The sequence below is a fragment of the Coffea arabica genome, chromosome 3e (genome assembly GCF_036785885.1).
Source record: "Coffea arabica cultivar ET-39 chromosome 3e, Coffea Arabica ET-39 HiFi, whole genome shotgun sequence".
Lineage (NCBI taxonomy): Eukaryota > Viridiplantae > Streptophyta > Magnoliopsida > Gentianales > Rubiaceae > Coffea > Coffea arabica.
The window spans coordinates 22407087-22425206 of NC_092315.1; the positions used below are offsets into that span (position 1 = coordinate 22407087).

Consider the following 18120-nt stretch of genomic DNA (forward strand, 5'->3'; position numbering starts at 1 on the left):
TTAATCTTTTGTAGCTCGAAACATGGCCCATAAGCAACCTATATGCAGCCCATACTTCGCATCAATTAGACACCAAAAGTTGTTCTCATATTTGTTTAAATATGTAGGAACTAATGAGAAGTAGGTATGTGACGACCCTACCTCTCCCAAGGGCATACTATAAGGTATCAGCGGGACGCCTGCCCAACTCTTGTCTGGACTCGTTAACAAATCACAAAATCAAACCCAATATCCAATCTTACCACAAAATACGCTAAATACAACTAATACAGGCAGTTGTCTGTCGAAGCAACTTAAAATACAAAAGAGCGTTTAAGCTTACAATTCACATTCAAAATAATGTAGTACCCTAATCACTTAGTCTAACTAAAATAAAAGCTAAGTGCTAATCCCCGAATCACGAACCAACCCTGCTAAGGAAAACAAAAGGAAAGGTATGAGCTTGTGCCTAGTGAGGTCTAAGAAAGACATGCAATTAAAAAAGCAATTAATTCACATATTTAAGCCAACAAGAAACATAAACAAGATGTATCATATAAGCACATCATATAAGGATACTAAGCACTGGCAAACCACTCGATCAATCAGTAATTCAAGTAGTTGACACTCCATCAACTTTACTCCATCAACTTTCATGTCTATGCAGAATCTCCACTTCACACCACTACGTCCACCATTCACCCCCTACCGGGCCCGCACACCAACAAAATTTCAATGATTGGTATTACTCGAGTATACCCAGAACAGTATGGATCCAACACATATACACTACCCTAGGTTCACTAATCGAGTTGATCAAGTCCTTGACGGCTCAACCTCGAATAACTAGCCATTGGATTTTGGGGCCCCTACATATCAATAATATCATGCCACATTCACTTATAGCAATAACAATTCAGTAGGATCAAGTGCGATAAAGTACACACTCGCCCGTTCATAAACAAGTTCAAAAATGACAGTTTATAGTCATATTATTTTTCTCAAGCTCATTGACATATCAATCATAGATATAGTGCTACCACACATTTAGAACACTCACCAAAGTACTTAAGCGTCAACACCCATGGCCGATATTGTCCCACAGCTGGCCGTCCCGTGGGGCCGTGGGTTTTGTTCCTGGCGGTGTTGGACAATACAACAGGCTAATGCCTCACCAAAAGGTCTCGACCAGGTGGGGGATACCACAACAGGTTATTAAAGCAGCCTAGGACTTCCTCCCTTAGCCGATGTGGGATCATTACAATCCACCCCCCTTAGGGGACCCAGCATTCTCGCTGGCACACCGGGGTCGGGAGTCGGCTCTGATACCACCTCTAACACCCCTAGCTGATATTGTCCCACAGTTAGCCGCCCCGTGGGGCCGTGGGTTTTGTTCCTGGTGGTGCTGGACAACACAACAGGCTAATGTCTCACCAAAAGGCCTCGACCAGGTGGGGAACACCACAGCAGGTTATTAAAGCAAATCAGGACTTCCTCCCTTAGCCGATGTGGGATCATTACAAAGCGTCCACAGAAGGATCACCTGCACGTTCAGTTTGCAACCCTGACAAACAAATACAATATATAAGTGAACCCTTTAGTGTTCACCAAAACAATTCACTTAAGCACGAAAACTTTGTTTTTAAATTAGCCAACTTTAGTGTCCTAGACACTTCAACCCATTCAGGCTTTCAAATCGACAATTCAGGTAAAAATACAACTTCTCATTAGGGCAAAAGCATTTCAAAAGTTTGAACAAGGCTTTTCACTCCTACAAGTTTTCTAGCAAACAATTCATAGCAAAAGTCCACATTTGCAATTACTTACTTTCATAGTTTTTGTCCCAAAATCATTTCACAAACAAGGATCAAAATTTAATGAGGTTTCCTGAATTAGACCAACCAAAACTTCATTAAAACAAGGATTCAAAGTCAAATCAACCCATAAAGTTGTCAACCACTAAACCATGGAGGAAATCTCACTTTCCTCTCTTTTAACTTCAAAATTTTGATTTAAAATCATTATACATACCAAGATCAAAGTCCAATAGAACCTTTTGAGCTAAATTCCATCCAAAATAGTTTTTAAAATAGAAAATTAAAGCTAGAGTTTTAACTCGTAAATTTGGCTAGCTTAGGCCATATTTTTCATCTTTTGTAACTTTACTTTTTCCAACAAGATAACCCACATCACCACTTTATTTTCTTACAAATTTTTCAACATACTTCAACCAACATACCTAGAGTCAAGTAGCATCAAATTTCCTAAAATTTTTCTAGCACAAGTGTACAAACAAGCCACAAATTCAAGGAAGGTAAAGCTAAATTTTGCCCATGATAATTGGCCATCTAAATAGAAATTTCAGTATATATATACTCTAATTTCACCAACAGTCCACCATAAATCACACTCAAATCCTCAAGGGTTTCATCAATCATTAACCATAGGATCTCAAGAGACAAGAATCCACCAAGTTCTAACCAAATATATCAAGATCCAAGCATACCAAGATCATTAAAGCATCTAGTACTAAATTTTCATAAAACTTTCAAATACACCATAGGTTTTCCATACAGACTATAAATCTACCAAGATCTAGTCCAAAATTGCTTGAAAAGCAAAAGAATGAAGTAGATTAGCCACTTACCTCTTCAAAGCTCCAAACCCTAGCAAAATAAATCCCAAGAAGATGGCAAGATCTACTCCTAGGAGCCTTTTTCTCTCAAGATCTTCCAAAAGTGCAAGTAGATTGGTGGAAGGAAAGCTTGGATCTTCAAGAATTTCAAGAAGAGTGAAATTTCTCTCTCTCTCTCTCTCTCTCTCTCTCTCTCTCTCTCTCTCCCTCTCTCAAATTTCGGCCAGCCAAGAGGAGAAAATGAAGGCCTTTTGGTTGCTTTTGGAGCTAATATACTAGCCACAAGAAAGGTTTTTAAGTCAACTTTAAATAGTGTCCAAATAGTATCTTCCACTTAAGTTTCTTGCTATCAACCATTAGTTCTTCTAACCTTCTTTTAACTCTCAAAATCTTTCTTAACTTCACTAATATCTCAACTTATATTCTTCTAGGGTTTTGGCTAAATTCACTAATAGGTCATGAAATCAACGGTTTTTAAGAAATTAATCGCTCGAAAGTTAAAATAAGAAAGCAAGAGAAACTCATATATCACTTAACAAGTAAATCACTAAATGAATGCGAATTTTATAAAAAAATATAATTTAAATAGAAATGTAAATAGTTGGCAAGTGAGAAAATAATTTTTCTAGGTCATCACAAGGTAACTAAAGAAGAATGAAGTGATCCTATGTATTCACAATGCAACAAGAGTTGAGGCCTTGGCTATAGGAACTTATTATTTATCTTTATCTAATGGACTTATTTAGAGTTAAGCAACTATTATTACATTTCAATTTTGAATACAAACATTATTTCGATTTCTTGTCTGGACATGGTAGTTTTTCATTATTATTAAGAATAAATGTTATTCTTTTTCTCATGTTGAAATTTTTTATAGGAGTGGTCCCAAAATTAATGGTTTATAGATTCTAGATATGTCAAATCCAATCCTCAACATTACTAGTAAAAAGTGAAAGTTAGATAATATAAAACAATCTCACTTTTTGCATTATTGACTAGGTCACGTGATTGAGTAACGTATATCCAAATTATATCAAGGTAGATATTTGGACTTATTTGATTTTGAATCATTTCAGACTTGTGAATCTTGTTTACAAGGTAAAATGACTAAGGCTCCATTTGATAAAACTGAATCTGAATTCTGAAGTCTGAATTCTGAAATCTGAATACTGAAACAATTAATTTGCTGAATTTTAAGCACTGAAAAGAAATATATGAATGTCTGAATCTTAATACTAAACCTATTTATACTATTTGATAAATATTTATAACTAAATGCTTAATAAGTTTAATTTGATAATTTTGTCCTTATATCTTTTCATTCAAAAAAGAAATAGAACCTATAATTTAATTAGTTTAAAATTGTTAGGTATGAAAATGACAATATTTATTTTTAAATCAAATTAATATAAAAAATGAAATATATTATATGCGGATTATGGAAAAGATGTGAAAGTCATTAAAAAAGAGAAAAAAGAAACAGAAACCATTAGATAGAGAATATCAGGTTGTTTAATTGGATAAAAATTTTGAACATAATTAACAAACAAGGGTAGATTTGGCAGATAAGATAAGGTAGTTAAAGTAATTCTATTGATTCTTATCAGAATTAAGCATTCAGTTAGGATTCTTGTACTGAAAAAAATACACACAAGTTCAGCACTACTTAATAAATTCAGCAGATAGATTTTCATTTATCAAACACTCAAAATATCTGAATGTCTGAAAAGGTTTAGTTTCAGCACTTTTTTATGTTATAAAACAGACCCTAAGTCTCCCTTTATTGGAAAGTTAAAAGGGTAATTGAATTATTAGGATTAATACATAGTGATGAATATGATTCTATGACAATTCAAGATAGAGGAGATTTTTCATATTTCATCACTTTTATTGATGACTACTTTAGATATGGATTTATATACTTAATGAAGTATAAATTCGAATCTTTTGAGAAGTTTATGCATTATAAGAATGAAGTAAAAAATAACTTGGTAAACGTATTTAAACACTTAGATCCAATTGAGGTGGAAAATAATTAGCCGAAGTTTTTCAAGGCTATCTAAAAGAGAATGGGATTCTAGCCCAAAGAACCTCATCAAGAGCACCACAAATAAATGCAGTTTTTGAAAGAAATCGCATCTTATTAGATATAATACAATCTATGATGAGCCATGCAAATTTAGCAAAGTCATTTTAGACATATGCCGTACAAACTGCCTCCTATGCACTTAATTGAGTTTCATCCAAATCCGCTCTGTCTACTCCATATGAGATGTAGAGTGGTAGAAAATCAGATCTTTCTCATATGAAGATTTGGAGATGCCTAATTTATTTGCAGTGAGATATATCAAGCAAGTTAGAGTCTAAATTTGATAAGTGTTTATTTGTGGGTTATCTAAAAGAAACAATTGGATGTTATTTCTACTATCCACTTGTATCTGTAGACACCAAAAAATTTTGATAATTCATTTTTTTGTTTTATTCTTATCTTTATTTTATACCTTCTATTTTTATTTTAAGTAAAATCATTTTTTCTTTTGTTGTTGTTTGGTTTTTGTAAGAAAATGAAGAAAGAAAAGAAAGAAAATGAAAATGAAAGTATAGTTAAAAAAAAAAATCTTCCTCACTGCACGTGCGCTTCATCTTCTCCAACAAAAAACAGAAAAAAGGAAACTGAAGTTGGAGCAAATTTTTGAGGCTACAAAGTCGAATTTTTCTTCCATTTCTTTTCCCCCAAGCATAACAGTATAAAGAGCCACCTCACCTCTTGTGAGAATCAAGAAACATCTAGAAAATGCCATCAAATTGACCAAAAGAGGCCAGCAAAAATCCGTTTCATCCTCACTTTTGAGAAAAGGGTTTTTGCAACTGAGTGTCTTTTAAAAAGGAAGAAAGGTGTTTTTGGAAGGGGGAAGAGTGATGAAAAGCAACAGAAAAAAGAGAGAGGAAAGAGAAAAAGAAAAGATGGAGAAAGAAAAAAATTTTCCGAAAAATTTTTCTAGAAAAAGGTTGATCGTCCCACCCTATTTAGACCCAAATTTCTCCCTCAATATAGCTTCGTTTGAGAATTTTTTGATTTCTGCACAAACTAGGATCTTAGTAGAGAAAGTTTCATTTAGAAAATTTTTGCAAAAAGCCTCAATAAACCCTTCGAATTAAGCCCTCAAGTTGCTACTGTGACTTTGCCGGCGTTTTCTGCAACCACGTTCGAAACTCCATCAGTTGCGCTTCCGATCGCATTTTTTGGTTTTAATCTGGTCCAAAAGCATCCTCAGGTATTTCCATGACTTTCCTTTGTTTGATTCGACGTTCATGTAAGAGATTTGTGTGTGTTCATGGAAGCTTATGTTCAAGAAAGTTAGATCCCCATTTTTATATGATTGTTTAGTCTTTAGGATCTTGTTTGATGTTTAGTCGAGTCCATAATGCCATAAGCTTCATGTATATGAAAAGATCCGGTCTCAAGAGTTTGAAAAAAGGGGTTTCGGTGAGATTCTAGCTGACTTGACCTGAATTTTTCCAATTTCTGATGGGTCGACCTGTCGAAAATTTCACACCTGCCGGAAATTTTTTTGGCTTTTATCTCTATTTATGTTCCTTGTATTTTTATTTTGTTTTGTTATGTTTGATCCATTTGGGTTTGTAAATGTTTAATGGAATGTGTTTGGGGACTAAAAATTGGGCCAAAATTTTATTTCAGATTGGGTTTATGCATGGACTTTAATGTTCTAGTCCAATGTTTTTCATTAGGTTTAGAAGTAAAATAAGTTGGGTTGGTTTGTTCTTTTTTTAACAAAATAATCAGGTTATTTTATTTGGGCCGAAGGATTTATGGCCCAAAATATATATAGAAATGGCCCAATGTTTATTTTTCTGGTGAAATCCGAAACAAAATTTTGCAATTCGATCCCTGCTCTTTTGAGTAACTTCATTGTGACTCTAAAATTTTGAATTTCTTTCACTTAGGTCCTTAATGTAATTACATTTTGGTCCCTAACTTTTGTTTTTACTTGATTTTGACCCCTAATCTTTTGAGAATTATAATTTGATCCGAAAAGCTTTGCAATTAGGTCCTTAATTTTTGCTATTTCTCAAGTACAATTGCTTCTTTCCTTTAATTGTAAATCATGCTTCATTTAAATGCACCTAATTTGTAATTTTTAGGAATTTATGTTTATTCACATTTTTTAAAATAATAAGACGAATTTGCTATATGTTTATATTTTCTTTTAAAGCGTTATCAATTAAATTGGTGTTTTAACCATTTTATTGGTTTTGGAGTATAAATAGGGCAAACTCTACTGTATATTAACCACTACTTCAAGGGAGGTACCCTCTATTATTTTTAATCTCTTCTTTATGTGCTCCTATGTGTTGTTTTTATGTGTGATTGCATGTTTTAAATACTTTTTCTTTTATTTATTTACTTATTTTATTCATTTTAAACTTTTATTTATTTTATTTAATTTTGATGATTATTTTGAGGGTATTTAATTGCCTAAAATGTAATAGATAGATTAGATAGATTTATTATCTATATTTTCCCTTTCAAATTGTAGTTAGTGCTCCCAATGTAATAGTTAGGTTTTATTCACTTGCATGCTTATGTGCTTATGTGTTTTATTCGATTTCTTTAGGGTTTTGCATCTAAATATTATGGTTATGTGTTATGTGCTCTACATGCTCTATGTGTTTTATGTTCTTTAATTACGCTCTATATACTTTATTTATTTATAATGAGTGCATGATCTCACCATACTAGTTCAACGCTAATTAAAGCTTTTTTTCCCGATTTCTCACTAGTCCAACGCTAGTGAGAACTTATAAAATGGGTTAGTCCAATACTAAACCCTTTTATGTCATCTTCACGATAGATGCATGCTTTAGTGTGATATTTATTGCATCTCATGCATTTTTTTTTCTATTTTTAAGTTATTTTTATTTGCATGATATTTTTCCTACTATTATTCCCTTACCCTCTATATGTTTGAGCCATAACACTTAGAATTGCATCTTATTTTAGGAAATTAGAAGTAAACTAGTTCATTTGCTTGACTAACTTAGAAGATTCACCCTTCGAATATGAAATAGGTGAGTATGATTTTTACCTTTAGTATACTATTGTGAGGACCCGAAAATTTTGCTTATTTTATTTATTTTATTGGCTCAAATAAGTATTTACTCATCCGATTTCTCCGATTATTATTTTCTAACCTTTTTAGCCCTAATTAAATGTATCCATAGCTTAGTTATATTTTTAAAGCGATTCGTTTCGAAATTTAATTTCTGAAGGCTCGTTAGGTGAAAATAGTAAATACGCGACTGGAGTAAATAATCGATTCGAGAAATTACATATATTTTGAATTTATTTTATTTTCTTGAGTTATTAAAACAAAAAAAAATAATAATAAATTATGTGAAAAATAATATAATTGTGCCAAATATTCAATTAATTGGTTTTGTTATACTAAATTAATATTTCTAGAGTTAGATTAATATTATTGCCTTAATATAAATTCTTTAAATTCTGATAGCTAAGTTTAATTGTTAATAATGTTAAGGGTTAATAGGAACCTTAGTATTAAAATGCAGTTGATAAATTGTAGACAAAATCGATACAAGTATACCAAGTATACTTAGGACGTAAAAACTTAGATAATTGAACCTTTGCGAGATTAGTATTTTATTAGGCGTTTAATTTACATTCGGGGTAAGCTTTAGAAGTTGGTTAAAATTAAGGACTTAAGTGGAAAAGTTGGAGGAGACGTGAAAAGACTAAAATGGCCCTCCACCATCTCGAAATAACCATGCAACCCTCCATGCTTCATTGGCCAACCTTTAAATCCACCAATCCTATTTCTGCCGGATTCATCCTTCTCAAGCACTCAACCTCTTCTACCCGCAAGCCATTTCCCTTCGCACCCCAAACCACAAACAACATTCCAGTTCCACTCCACATTCTATTTAGCTTCGGACCAAGACCAAAAGAGAGAGAGAGAGACTTACCTGGTAAGCACCGCGAGAGGAAAGAAAACAGCGAGCTGCAATCTTTTTTCTTCTCCCTTCTGTCCAGACCGCGAGCTAGAGCAACGGAAAGGAAGACACTGCGTGAGTTCCTCCCATTTCTGCACCCTTCACCCTCAACCAACTGCGATCATCCACCCACTTCAACAACCGCAGCTGCAACACCAACCCGCGAACCAAACCGGTGCGTGAAGCCGAGAGGAAGGAAAGAAAAATTTTCAGATTTTTTTTTGTGCGTGAGCTGAGTTGTTACTGAGGTAATTTCTGAGCCAAATTTAAGCTAATTAATGGTAGATGATAGAGATTAAGAGTCTGCATGTTGGATGGTGCGACTGGATGATGAAATTACAACCTGAGAAAATCTGTTTTGCAAAAGAAATGAGTTGGCCGAGAACTGATTTGGATAATGCAGCGTTAATCTTGTTTCTTGGAGTAATCTGAGCTTTTAAATGTTATTAACTAACTAAGAACTGGGTGATTAAGTCTTGCATGAAGTTAGTTAGCTCAGATTAAGCTAGAAAAGAAGAGATGAAACAAAATCGGCTTGCATGCAAGCTCATCCGAGAGAAGCTGAACAAATTGCTGGTTGATTGACGAATTCTTGGTAATAACCGAACTGAATTTGGACTGGAAATGCTAGCTAATCAGTTCAGTAGTTGTGCATGTGAGATTTAAGTGCCAAATACAAGGTTTTAACCGAAGGAAAATTCTGTTTAGGACTGACTAAAAGCTGGAAAAAAAACTGTGTGATGGCCGAGAGAGCAGAGCTGGAATTGTAGCTTGTTATCAGAATTTTCTTTGTGAGAATTATGCTAGGAAAGAGGGCTGCTATCCACGGTTGTCTTGAGCATCTAATGACCGAAATTTCTGACTTCATCATCTAATCAAGTAGATGTTAATCCAACACTTAAATCTTGCTTTATGAAGATCATCTTACATGTTTAAGGTAGTAATTGCATTTGGGCAGCTTTAAATTCTTGGAAAAATTGGATGGTGGGCTCTATGAACTCCCACCCTTGGATTGATGGCTGATGAATTGATTGATGATGGATATAATGCTAGTTTAGTGCTTAAATAGGTAGATTAATGATACCTAGTTAGTCTCGACTTCAAGGGATGTGTAGTTCAAAAATGTTCAGATTTGCCCTGTTTTAATCGCACCTCTTTTTGCAAAATTTTGAGGGTTTCATGACTTGTATATCATGCTTATATGTTGAAGATATGGTGTACAATTTAAAAATATTGAAGTTTGGTTGGTCAATTGGATCAATTTCGTGAAGCTAGTAAATCTGGAAAACTATTTTCGTAATGCTCTGACCAGCTTTCGTAGTTCGGCCATAATTTTGAGCTCCGATGTCAAAATCGAGTGCCGTCAGTGGCATTTGAAACTAGACATTCCCAGCTTTCCATTGGTACCAAATGCACGTTCTGGTTCCACTTGAGTGAGCCACACCATTCGATTGAAAATCACTGTCCTGTTTCGTTTCTCTCTAGGAGACAGGACAGGACTTGTATCTTGATGCTCAAAAACGAGTTGTTTGTGAATGGAATTTGAAAATGATTTCTTCTGTGAAATTATACCCCTACAAATTTATTTTCCAACGCCACCAACCATGCTCAATTCTGAGTTAAATTGAGTGATTTGTGATCAAAATACGGAACCTGCCCTGCTCGTGGAAATCCTAACTTTTGGACAGATTTGATGCAAGGCTTGGTATAGACTTGCTAATTAAATTTCTTGGTGTTAAACACCCACCAAAGGTACCATGAATGCTCTTTAGATTTTTCCTATACAAAAGAACCATGTTTAGAGGATTTGCTCTTGGTCAAAAGCTTAGAAAAGAAAATTTTCATACACAAGGCAGCCTTGCCTTAAAATTTTGGAAACTTGAGTGATTTTGTTAAGTGACTTTCCGTGCATATTTTTCTATGAAATTTGACAGAGGAATAGCCCTTATATGGTAGTATTATACTGTTAATTATGGTGTTATTCCGAGACCGTTTCATGACTCAAATAAATTACCAAAGTTTATGACTTGAGTTTGAAAACCCATGTTTCACAAGGAAATTTTGGTAACTTTGAGTTGCCATATCTTAATACTCAAACCTCCATTCCTCGTTCCGGTCATTTTGTTGTAAACTTGGATTGCGACTCTAAAAGAGTTCCAAATTTCAAAAGCTAGTTCCAATCAAGTGAATTCTGCCGAATTTCCAAAGTTGGCCAAAAAAACCAACTTAAATCTGCCTTATGAACCAAAACAGAGATTTTGAGCTTATTTTTGAATGCTTTCCATGTGGAATCTTAGAAAAGTGTATTCTAGGAACTTTTAGTACTTTGGAAGAGGTTTCCATTGGTACCAATCTTTCTAATTTTTGACATGTAGAATGTGAGATACGATTTTTCAAAGTATCGTATCAAAACTGAAAATTTTCCGAATTCCACGGAAGGGAGTTTTTCAAGTACTCCTTATTCTTTCGATATTATTCAAATGTTTTATCCTTGATTCTCATGATGTAGACTTAATTTCTCTTGTACTTTGAAACCCCGCTTGAGAGTCTCGATTTAGGATAATTAAGGCTTGTTTCACGAGAGTTTTCCTAAGATTGTACTATGATACGATCTTCATCAATAGTAGGGATTGTAAATGATAGACTATTACTATTTGTTCAGGCGCACACAAGGACCTTCAAGAGGATCCGACAGAGGACGCTTGAACTTCAAATTGAACCTATTGCCCTTGTTGCTAGGTGAGTGTTCCATATAGGAATACGTAATTGAATAAGTCTAGGACATGCTCATTTCATGATTATTAAGTGTTAAGTTTTTACCATACTCATGTCTATATAAATAATGAATACTTGCATTGTATGCCAACAGGAATTGGTTAAATGATTAACCATATCAAATGACTATATGAACTCGATACATGTTTAATTTGCTAGATTACTTGCTTAACCTACTTGGTTTTGTAAAATGAGTATCCCTGCTTGTTCTATACTTATTTGGTTAAAGTGTTTTCTTGACTCGATATGTGATAATTTGAAAAATGATTTTTGATCCATCGAAGTGAGCAGTGTGTACTTTATCACACTAGCCTTTCGAGTGGTGACTTGTGTGAAATGTTTTCGTGAATATCTTACGTGTTGTGAATCTCCTCGACTCTCGCGTGATAAAAATAAGATAACAGCCAATGATGGCCTATTAATATGGCAAATGCCTGTCAAATAACCGTCACTGCTCAACCGTTAACCGTGAACCGTGAACCGTGAACCGTTTACCAACCCACATGACTATTCAATATCCGTGAATTACATGCTTCCATGAAATCAACTTGTATTGCTTACGTGCTTACGTGCTAAGTATCCACTTGATTATCATGAATCACATGTTATATGAAGTTGTCCATCATTGATAGGCGAGTGTATACTTTACCTCACTCGACCTACTCAAATGATGAATTTTACCTTTTGTCGAATTACTTGGTTACCTGTGCATGCTGTAAGCTCTAAGCTGAACTTGGGCCCTGCCTCGGTTACTGACCTACTCGAGCCAGGACTGGGATCGGTCGGGTAGGTTGGAACCCTGGACAACCGTTTCGGTATACTCGAGTACTACCACTGGAGGGATAAGGTGATGGCCAGTCAAACCGAGGGGATCCGGAAGTCATAAGGTGCAGATGACCGATAAAGTTCCACTGGAACACCGTATCCTACAGTATATGTTTACCTTGTATCATGATAATTGTTTCATACTAAAATGCCAACATGAAATCATGAACTATACATGCTAAATGTCTCATACCATGATAAATGTCTCAAATTACCATATAATGATTATCACCTCATGATAACATGCCATTGTGTAACGTTGAACCATGCATATGATAAGCCCGACTTCTTGATTTGTTTGAATTGTTAGAGTGTCTTGGAACCTCACTGGGCTGTGTAGCTCACCCCACATCATTTATTTTTCCTGACAGGTCCTGGCAAATGGGGCGATCTAAAACCTAGTTGTATTTTCTTATGAATGTAATTGAATCTTATAACTTCGTTTTGCGGTTTGTAATGTGTAATTATATTTACGTCATAGATCGGATTGGGAATATGTTAAGTTTAGGCGACTTTTTGTCTTGGATTGCCACTTGAAGCTGGAAAAGTGTAAAACCTAGGCTTGTTATATGGCTTATATGAATTTGTTATTTGGGATTGTCGGATTTTATTCAGTGGTTTGTAATGCGTAAGGTTTAAGAATCGACGATTAGCTATCCTATAATACTGTTATCTCTGAAGTTAATGTGATTTTAGTAATTGGTTTATTTGGAGAGAAACGATGTTGTAATAGTCTAGGTTATACTTCGGAAGGATTTGACTAGTTTGCTTGCGTGAGTCCTGGCGAGAGCTAGGCAGACGGCCCGCCAACCCTCTGGTTCGCCTTAGGGGGAAGTGGGGTCGTCACAACTATTACCCCTTTATTAGAAGAAAAGTTGAGTCATGAATTTTAATCTCTCATACCTGTTATGTTGCATTCCCTTTTTTTAAGTCATGTACATTTATTTATATACTATAACTTTCTTTTTTGAATTTCATTTTTTGCATATTCGTGACCTCTTCAAGGGATCATTCTTAGGCATCACAATTAATATGATTGGTACCAATTAAATTTTGAAGAAGCATTTCGCCCCTCTCGATATTCTCTAGGTCTAGATTTGCATCCATATAGAAGCATCAAAATGTGATAAGTTTTATACGGTAGATTAGGAAAATTTTTTATTAAATATCGTAACTAACCTTGATTAGGTTGAAAAGGTGCCTTAGATTTATCAAATCTTTGCCTTCTCTTTCTTTAACCGTGATTCCTAAAATCATTTTTTCTCATTTTCAACGATTTGGAGTCGTCTAAAAATGTTTTATTTATTTTTTTATTTAAAAAATATTTTGGGTGATTTGATACACCTAAATTCGATATCAAGTAGTGACTCTTTTTTTTTTTTAAAATCCTTTTTATACTATTATTTTGGGTCCAAATCATTGCATTTTTTAAGTCCCATTTTAGGTCTTTTTTCTTTATTTTTCTAAATTAAAATCAAATACTCATTTTTTGATACCTTTCTATTTGATTTCAAAAAATGGGGTGCGATATTTTGGCGGCTCTATCAGTGAATTCTAGTGAATCCAAGCACTTGATTTAGTTGATTTTTTTTCTTTTTATAACCTTTTTTTTACATATCACATTTGAATGTTTTAGGTTGCACTTTTCTTTTTCTTTTTTAGGATTTTTTACATTTCACACGCGTAATCGTCTCTCGCTCTCCGTATATGTGATGAATGATTTGTTTACTTTCATTTATGCTATTGCGCTTTTGCATTTGGGGTGGAAAAATGTCATTCTAGGGCCCTCATGCATGCTTAATAATATTAATTCCTCTCCTCAAATGAGTATTTCATACGTGCATTTGCAATTATTTTAACCATTCATTTTAATTTTCTTTTAGTGATTGCCACACCACTCTTTCCTATTAGAATTAGGATAGATCCATTTGGACATGTGGCCGTAGCACGACGTGCACGTAGCAATGTCTGGGGGATCACTCGAGCCATCAACTGCAGGTTTTGGGATTGATGACCCTTTGCCCTTTGGTCTGAAGGTTTGGGAGTTTGAAATCTTATCGAGCGTAAATGCATTAGTGAACCCAACCTCATGCATCCATGTTACAGATCGCTTAGGATAGAGTCAATCTTACCCTACTAGAAATATTAGATATGAGGGGAGGGATTCTACCCCTCTTTCTTAACCTTATATTTCTGTATTATTTTATTGGTCCTACATGTTATGTGTTATTTATCAATTGCAATAATTTTTCTTTGTTTTCTCTTCTCTTGCATTCATAAACCTTAGAAATAAGACTCCTAATATGGTACTCTTTTAAGAACCTACCTTAGTAGATAGATTATTACACGTTTAAATTACAATTTATTGCATTAGTGTTCTAGTAATTGCACATCATTTTTAGACCTACTCCGACATATAAAGGGTTTCTTTAAGTTATATTTAATTTCTATTATTACATATTTATTTGTTTTAATAAACTGGTACCATGCATTAACCTTAGAGGGAATGCCATTTAGGGAATCCCATTTTTTAGGATTATGCCAACCTTTTCTCCCCTGGGTATCTAAACCTCTATGGGATTTTCACGTTTAATTTTTGCCAAAAACTAGAGAAGTGAGGCCCGTAGATAAGGTCTTTGATTCGGACTTTATGGTTCAAATGGACAATTCTTGACACATCAAATAATTGTTGATAGTTTCAATTGAGATTCTGAGGTGGCCCGCGCTTCTCTCACCTAGTAAAATTCATCAAGTAGCATCTTACCTTGGACCGATTAGAGATTTTAAGGACATTGAATCAGACGGTTATTTGGTAGAGCTTTTGATGCAATTATGGGATCCTAATTGTTTGACATTTAGAGTAGGAAACAGAGAAATGACTGTGACAATTAAAGAGGAAACTAGACTTCTTAACTTATCAGTACATGGCACAGTAGTGATATTTTCGATTGCCTCCGGCAAGGCTGAGTTTTGTCACTTCACTGGATTGAAAGATTCTATAGTACAAGGGTCTGATCAGAGCATATATGTAAAGTTCTTATTTGACAGATTTGCACTAAGAGATAGGTTCGAAAGGCATTTAGAAAACTTTTCGTTTACATCTAAGATAATATGGGAGAGCAAAAGGTCGTGGGTATATGCACTCGTCATGGCTGGGACGTACTTATTTCCACGAAGGGATAAGAAGATCGCTTTCAAGATCACTAAACTCATGTTTGATCTTCTTTTAGGGATTAAGAATTGACAGTGTTCCATAGTGCCGACCATATTGGCCGATATATTCGTTACTTGTACCAATTGCCAAGGAGGGACAAAATTCTTTCATGGTTCGAATTTGATTCTGCATATGTGGGCTATCATTTTAATAGACAATTACCTACTTCTGATAGTTTACCCTTGATTGGGTACAATTGGATAGTGACTCATCACAAAAGAGTCGATCGAAATAGTCAGCCGAAAAGTGCATTAGAATACCTGGATTTCTTGATGACGTTGCCAGATCAGAGGATTAGATGGGTTTTAGATTGGATCGACTATTTCAAACCTGCTCTCCGCACTAAGTCATCAGATTTTATACCATTATTAGGAATTCAAGGCATCATGGCCTACATTCCAAAGAGGTTTCTTAAACAGTTAGGACATGTTCAAGGATCGCTACCCACACCCGATTTGACCGAGTTCACCATTAGTTTTGATAAGGGAATCTATCTAAACGAAATTTCAATGAAGATACTAATTGTTGAAGTTTGGGAAATGATACGATTCTCGATACGTCAAGACGAATCAAGAATGTGAACCACAATCGCTGGACCTAGATTAAGGATCAACATTTAGGGATGGAATTCGTAATCAATCAAGGACAGCTCAAAATTGATTAGAATAGGTAGAACAACGCCACAATCAAGGTGAATACTTAATTGATAAGTTAACAAAACACCTTAGGCAAACTCTAAGATGTTCAAAGGTAACTTTCACGAGCCCGAAAGAGCTCTTTCTCACAAGAAAGAAACCTGAAAATTTTTTCAAAATTATGCAATGTTATATAAAACATAAAACTAAGGCTTTTATAGCCTTTACAAGACTCACTACTCCTAACCATACTAGAACTCAATTAACTAAACCTTAACTACCTAGAATTGACTCTTAACTCAACCAACGTGGCTTACAAATCCTAACCATGGTTTACTATGGTCAACATGATCTTTTTAACCATTTATTCCATTAGGTAACAACTCAATTTAATAAATTAAAACTGCTGGAATTAAGTTAATAATGACACTAACAACTAAAGTGAAACAACTAAGTGACATCAAACTTCCTCCAAGCGACTTGAATGGCTTCGTTGCTAGCCAGATACTGCATCATTCCCTTTTCTTGAAGGCAATTTGCCCAAAAATTGAAGCACGAATGGTTACAAGTTGAGTCACATGCCATCGGGTCAGCCTTGTTATGATGACCACAAATTTCATGCAATGCAAAAACCACTAGCTATGTTGGAAAATAACCCGTGTTGTATCTTGAACATCACGAACCAGCTTCAAAGCATATTCAACCAATTCACTTGAATTTATGAGGAAAGGATCCTCAAAGTGGTGCAATGTAGATCCCATGAAGTCGAACTGCTCAAGCTTGAATAAACTTGCAAGGAGTATGCAAACTGATTTGGCACACAATCAGCCCCAAAATCTCCATCTTCCCGAAAAGGATTGGTAGCAAGAGGGATTAAGATTGGACAGCAAACACGCACTACAGCATGCATGAAATCTAGTTGCACTCCTCTAGGTAAAGCTGGAAATTGGTGGACAGCTTTAAAGCATGTTTGGAGCGTAGCTACTCTCTCCGTCACGTCATGATGATGCGCAACAAGTAGACCAATCTTGAAGTGTATCATGAGTTGATGGTAGCAAGGGACAACACTCAAGGAATACACACCATGAAAGCTCTTTAACTCTCCAATGGATGTGGGAATGGAACAATTGAAGATCAAGGTGATGGTACTTTGCTTAACTTGCACAAAATAAGACATACTAGACAAAGCAAAGTTAAGATAGTTAGTACAATAAGAATCCCTCCTCACATCCTTAGATTGTGCAAGAATTAATTGCTTTTTCTCCCTTCCTTCCACTATGACTGAACAATTCAAGGAACTTTCCATACTCAACTCTTTTGAATGCTCACTCTCTTTTTCTTTGACACTTTTCTCAACTTTTTCCCCACTTGTACTCTCAAGTTTCACGTCTACACTGTCACAACTACGCTTGGCTTTCTCTTTCTCAAGCTTTTGTTGGAGGAGTTGTTGATATGTCTCCCACACTCTACTAACTCCTTCACCTATGGATGATGTATTTGCATACTTTATTGTCGAATGAACCTCCTCCTTTCCTCTTGAATATGCTGACTTTGAAGAGGTAGATTGAACCTTGGAATTAAATTGTATAGAACCCCTTCTCTTGATATCCTTGTTCACCATTCGGTCAAGGCGCCTACGAAAAGACTTGAAACCTTCATGCAACATTTGCTGAATTCTATTCATCATGTCCTCCATAGAAGAATCACATTCAATGTATGAGGAACTTTGTACACCTTTGTTTGACATGTTAAGGTAACTTGCAAAAGAGTAAGCAAAGACACATGTATGTTTGCCTCGCACACTCCCTTAGTGTTTACAATCAACACTCGTGTTTGCACTCAACCACTCCAATGGACTTACACTTAAACTCTAATGGATGTTACTTGCTTGCCTTGAATAACTTAGAACTATCCTTAAGATGAAACTCCATTTATCAAGTAATATTCACAAGGTTAGCATGGTCAGAAATTTTTTTTTCAAGCAAAAACAAGAGTGGAATACGGACAAAAGGTGTTGGAAATTT

The 18120-nt window shown here is 35.0% G+C and overlaps 1 long non-coding RNA gene across 1 annotated transcript; it reads left to right on the forward strand.

Moving 5' to 3' along the window:
- Nucleotides 1-5167: 5167 nt before the first annotated feature.
- On the forward strand, nucleotides 5168-12930 carry LOC140038699 (uncharacterized). Its single transcript, XR_011842265.1, has 2 exons — nucleotides 5168-5889; nucleotides 11310-12930. It is a non-coding gene; the product is annotated as an uncharacterized lncRNA (long non-coding RNA).
- Nucleotides 12931-18120: the final 5190 nt, after the last annotated feature.